This window comes from Eschrichtius robustus, chromosome 17 (genome assembly GCF_028021215.1).
Source record: "Eschrichtius robustus isolate mEscRob2 chromosome 17, mEscRob2.pri, whole genome shotgun sequence".
Classification (NCBI taxonomy): domain Eukaryota; kingdom Metazoa; phylum Chordata; class Mammalia; order Artiodactyla; family Eschrichtiidae; genus Eschrichtius; species Eschrichtius robustus.
In genome coordinates this window covers 47,557,628-47,563,627 of record NC_090840.1, presented here as the reverse complement: position 1 = coordinate 47,563,627, position 6,000 = coordinate 47,557,628, and positions in this window count along the sequence as shown.

Sequence of the window (6,000 nt, the reverse complement as noted above, 5' to 3'; positions counted from 1 at the left end):
CAGGAAAGTTTTCCTTTTTAAAGCCACATCTCCAGTCTGTTCTGTCTAGCCTCTCCTCAACCCAGTTGGTTTCTAGATACAAATCCTGCAGCTATGTCAAACCAGAGGGTAAGTAAGAGAGAGTATCATGCAATGAGCATGCCCTGGATTCATGCAGTGTGTGGGCCTCTGGGACACAAAGATGGAAAAGCCAAGGTCCTGGGACTCAAGGATTTCATAATCTGGTGGTGGCGACAGACAAGTGAACAGACCATTCCAATACATGCAACATATGTTATTATAGGAAGTACAAATAGCACTTAATTTGTACCAGGCACTCTTCATAGCAGTTTTCATAGATTTCTCTCATTTAATCTTCACAACAATCCCATGAGTAGCTGTGGTTATCATTTTGCAGACATGGAAGTGGAGGCACCGAGAGGCTGTATGACTTAGCTGTGAGTGAAAGAGACAGGATTCTGAGTCCAGGCAGTCGGGTCCCAATCCTGCACTTTTAACCAAGCTGCTCTGTGGCCTCTGTCCTGATGGAGGCAAGCATGGAGGACTGTGGGAGCACAGAGGAGGGACTCTCCATCAGGCAGGGAGGGGCCTTTCCAGATGAGGGTGTTCCCAAGTTGGATGAACTGATCTGTAGAACCTAGTCCATGACTAGTCCAGACATGGGTTGGGGGAAAAGTATTATAAAAGGGTGCAGGCACATCATAGGGTGTATTTTGTGGTGGGAAGCAATGGTCTGGAAATGTGGCAAAATGAATGTACCTTATGAACACAAGACGGAATGGCAAAAGGAAGACAAAGAATGGGACCTGTAGCCCAATGTCATATATGTAAAGATGCATGAACAAAAACAATATATATACATTATACAAAAACATATATAAATGAAATGATTCCTCTCAAACAGAGTACAAAGGCTGCCTTCGGGGACGGGAGGAGAACAGGAGTGGAGAAGAGGGATAAGATGAAATAAAGCAAGAGAAGCATGATGATGATAATGTGCTGTGAACTGAAGAGAATAACTATGTCTGTCTTGGGCCTCTGAGAGAGGAGGAGGGAGAGGAGGAAGATGATCCTTAGGAACGTCTGTGGAGCGCTCCTTTGCTAAGTTTTACCCCTTCCTCCCTTCTTTTTTTTTTTTGTTTTTTATTAATTAATTTAATATATTTATTTTTGGCTGTGTTGGGTCTTCGTTGCTGCACGCGGGCTTTCTCTAGTTGCGTCGAGCGGGGGCTACTTTTCCTTGAGGTGCACGGGCTTCTCATTACGGTGGCTTCTCTTGTTGCGGGGCACGCGCTCTAGGTGCCCGGGCTCAGCAGTCGTGGCTTGAGGGCTCCAGAGCACCGGCTCAGCAGTTGTGGCGCACAGGCTTAGTTGCTCTGCGGCATGTGGGATCCTCCTGGACCAGGGATCGAACCCGGGTCCCCAGCATTGGCAGGCGGATTCCTAACCACTGCACCACCAGGGAAGTCCCCCCTTCCTCCCTTCTTCCACGGGTGTAGCAGGAGCACCAAGTTGCTTCTTCCGGTGTAATCCCACCCCCTTCTCATCGTTGATTGGTGCAGGGATGGGCACCTGCCTCAAGCACGGCCAATCATTTCACTTCCTTTTATAGATGGATTTAGTGCCCAATAGAGGTGCTATAGCTGAGGGTTAAGGGCAAACTCGAGCCAAAGTAGATTCAAACCCTGTCTCCACTGACTTCCACGTGACCTTGGGTACGTGGCTTAGCCTCTAAGTCCTGGGTTTTCTTGTCCATGAAGTGGGAAAATATAATTCCCAACTTACAGGATTGTGTGAAGATTTAATGAGTGAATGAAAGGCACGTACAGTGCTTAGAACAGTGCCTGCCATACAGGGCTCAATAAATGTTGGCCATAATTGTTTCCTAGGAACTTGGGAATTGGGAGACTAGAAAAAGGGCTGTATGGGTAGCTGATCAGTATGCCAAGGAGTAAGTCACTTCCCGTTGTGTGGAGCAACCTCATTATTTTATCCCCATGGGCCATAGAAATATCATCATTTTATCTAATACTGGCAGGTGGAAAAGGCTGGGAAGCATTGCTGAGCAGGAGTCAAGTCTCTGGTTCAATTCCTGGAGCCTCACTATACTGAGACCTTGAGCTCAGCTCAGTATTCTTCCATTGCATCTAATATCCCTCCCCACCTTTTTTGCTGAAGCTAGTTAAACTGTATTTCTGCCGGTAACCTATAGAATCCTGATAACGAGGGTCATGGCAGTGAAGACTCCAAGGCCCAGCCTCTTAGCTCATCTCCACATATGGTCACTTCCATGGTGTCATCCTTACAGTGAGAATCATCCTTACATGCTGATTACTGAGTTAAAAATTCTTGAAAAACAAGTACAAAATCATATATCCCTCTTGCTGCCATGATCAAGTCCCAGTTCACACAGATGGTGGCGTAACAACCTCAGCACACAGAATTTTGTAAAATCTGGATTCTACACAGAATTTTCTGGGGTAATGACACATTTGTGACTTCATGAGCTTTAAATATGTTGATAAAAGGATCAGTTCCTGCCCTTACGCATTTACCCGCATTCTGGTAAAGTTCTATTTACCATTTCCCAATAGAATGTTTATACAACTGTTTTTGAAAAAATCTTTCAGTTTTTGGAAAAGATGGTCAAGGCTTTATTGGGAATTCAAACTTGTATATCAAACAGATAATTGATGGATTTAAATTTCCTAGAACAAAAGTACCGAGGAGAGATGTGAAAGTGTTTCAGGAAGGAGGAACAAACAGAAAACCTTCCCTGACTTTTGGAAGTCAGAGAATAATCAACACACTGATTTAGGCAATTTCACTGCTTTGAAGGCTTTCAGAGAAGACTGATTTCTGTTTGTTCAGCCACCATTTGGAAGTGCAAAGATCAGGAACATCAAAAGCTTTATCTGAGCTTCTAAATGTGTTTGTGAAATCGCTAATATGCCATGGAGGCATTTCTCAGAGATCTGCATTGTGGCGGTTTTTATCTTTGTCGGTTTGACAGGTGCCATCTGATAGAGTGGGTGGCCCTTCCGGCATGCCAAACGCCTCCGAACGCCTTCCAAAGGAAAGCCAGAGAGAAAGGAAAACCAGCCATTTCCTGTGACTGGGAGTCAGAGGCAGCCGAAGGGGTCTGTAATGACTTCCTGAGGATGTTTAGTCAATCACTACTGTGGTTAAAAGGCTTTGCATGAAGTGCGTAGTCTATACTTCCCAAGTAGCAGTATTAAATCTTCAGAATCATAAAGAAGTTTAGTCACCCTTCAGTAGGAAGTACAACGTCAATAAAGTTTATCTGAGGGAGTCAGTCCGGGGCTGATAGCGTACTCCATAGTCTCAGGGACCCATAGTCCCTCCTGTTTGCTTCTCTGCTGAGTGCGCTTCCATCCCCAAGTTCACTTCATGGTCCAAGTCTGCTGCTGCTTCTTCAACCTTCCAACAAGAAAGAGGATGGGAGGAGAAGGGCATGCCTATCCCCCCAGCTCCCCTTAAGGAGACTTCGTGGAAGTTTCTCATGCTACTTCCAGTTATAACCCATTAGCCAGAATTTAATCACATGGCTACATCTAGTTATGAGGTGGGTTGCAGGATATAATCTAGCCAAGATTTAGGGGGTCTGTTACCATAAAAAAAAGGTAGAATGGATTTTGAAGAACAAGTAGCTAGCTCTGCACCATCATCCTTCAGGACTCAGCCCAAATGTCCCTTCTTTAGAGAGACCATCTGAGCCCATCCTTTTGGTAGCAGGCTATCCTCACTTACTCTCTATCACAGAACCTGTTTGGTTCCTCCATAGGAGAATCCTTTGTTTATTTCTTTAGTTCTACTTTTTATGGCCTCACTCCTCGACTAGAATAAAGTTCCTTGAGTCCAGGAATCTTATCATCTGTCTTGCTGCTCACCACTCTACCCGCAGTGCCTCACAGTGCCTGGCACCTGGCAGAAACCTCATAAACATGTGCAATGAGTGAACAAATCATGAATGAGGGCCCTTACAGAGAAAACCACTGTGGCACTGGGATTAAATATATAAGCCCTGGGGTTGGACAGTCTTGGTTAAAATCTTGCCTCACCTCTTATTAATAATGTGACTGTGGTCAAGTGACTTAACTTGTCTAAGCCTTGACTTCTCTATTTGTAAAAATGGAGGGGAGGGCTTTTGGAAGAATAAAAGGAGTTCATACATGTGAAATGCTTACCTCTCTGCCTATTGGAGAGCAAACAGTCAATTTAAACATGACCATCAAAATAATTTTTATTTTTGATATTATTGGGATCTATCTAGTCCAAAGATTCAAAGGAGGCTTCTTGGAAGAAGGGATCTTAGAGATGAGTCCAGTGGACAGGCAGGAGTTAACTAGACCGGAAAGGGGTGAGGAGAACATTATAGGGAGAAGGAAGCGCATGTGCAGAGGTCTTGGGGCAGGAGGGGATATGTTGGAAGTACTAGAATAAAAGCCAGTGTGGCCAGAGTGAAGAGAGGAAGAGCAGTACATACAGAGATGGGGAAGGACGACAGGGCTAGAACATGCAGGGTTTCCATATTGTGAACTTTATCCCAAGTGCAAAGAGAAGTTACCAAAGGGTTCCAAGCAGGGGAGTGCATAATCAGATTTGTAATGTATAATATCATCCTGGCTGTGGTGTTATCAGGAGGGGGAGGGGGTTATCACATCAGAGTAACTTCCGTAGATGAGAAGTCTACTGTATTCGCACTTTCAAACTCAAGTCTGCCCCTATCAAACATTTACGAGGCTCTGGGCAAAGAGACTGTAGAGCAGCAGACCAGCCTGGGCTGGCTATTCTTGGGCTTCTTGATTGTGAGAGAGAAACTTTTAGATATGCCTAAATATTTAAACAGTATAAATGAAAATTAACAAACGGTTAAACTAAATGTTTTCTAGCATCCTCTTTTGAAAAATATACATACATAATGACTGAAAGTCAGAAAAATATCAGAGATGGTTGAATTTAATTATTATTGTCCATGCTTGGGTGTTCTGTTATTGGATCAGACATACATAATTTGCAAATCATTATACATGTATTCCATAAACTTTATTTTTCTTGTCTTCAATTCAGCAAAATCATGAATTGTGTTCTTATAATCCAGGTTTTCACTTAATTTGTACTCCACTGAAAATAATGTTCTAAAGGACTAAAAAATAAAATGAATTTGTATTCAAAATCTAGAAAATTTGAATATATTTAATAAAGACATAAATTAAAGTGAATGTAAACAATTAAAAACATTTTGTATATGTTTTCAAAAAAGTTATTATTCTTCTACAATGTTCAAAGTTAACTACTGAAGCCAGGGCAACTAGCCAAGAAAAGATATAAAAGGCATTTAAATCGGAAAGGAAGAAGTAAAATTATCTCTGTTGACAGACGACATGATCTTATATGTAAAAAAACTCTAAAGATTCCACAAACTGTTAGAACTAATAAATGAATTCAGTGAAGTTGCAGGTTACAAAATCAACATATAAAAATCAGCTGCATTTCTATACACTAACAATGAACCATTCGAAAAGGGAATTAAGAAAACAATTCCATTTACAATAGCATCAAAAAGAATGAAATACTTAAGAATAAGCTTAACCAAAGAGGTAAAAGACTTGTACACTGAAAACAACAAATCGTTGCTGAAAGAAATTGAAGTCACAAATAGATAAAGACATTTGCTATGGACTGAATGTTTGTGTTCCTCCCAAATCCATCTTTTGAAGCCTTAATCTCCCATGGATGGTATTTGCAGGTGAGGCCTTTGGGGAGTAATTAGGGTTAGGTTAGGACATGAGGGTGAGGCTCTCATGATGAGAGTGGTGCCCTTATAAAAAGAGGAAGAGACTTGAGATCTTTCCATGAGCACACACCAAGGAAAGACCGTGTAAGCGTGCATTGTGAAGGTGACTGTATACCAGCCAGGAAGAGGGCCTTCACCAAGAACTGAATCTGATGGCACCTTGATCCTGGACTTCCCAAAAT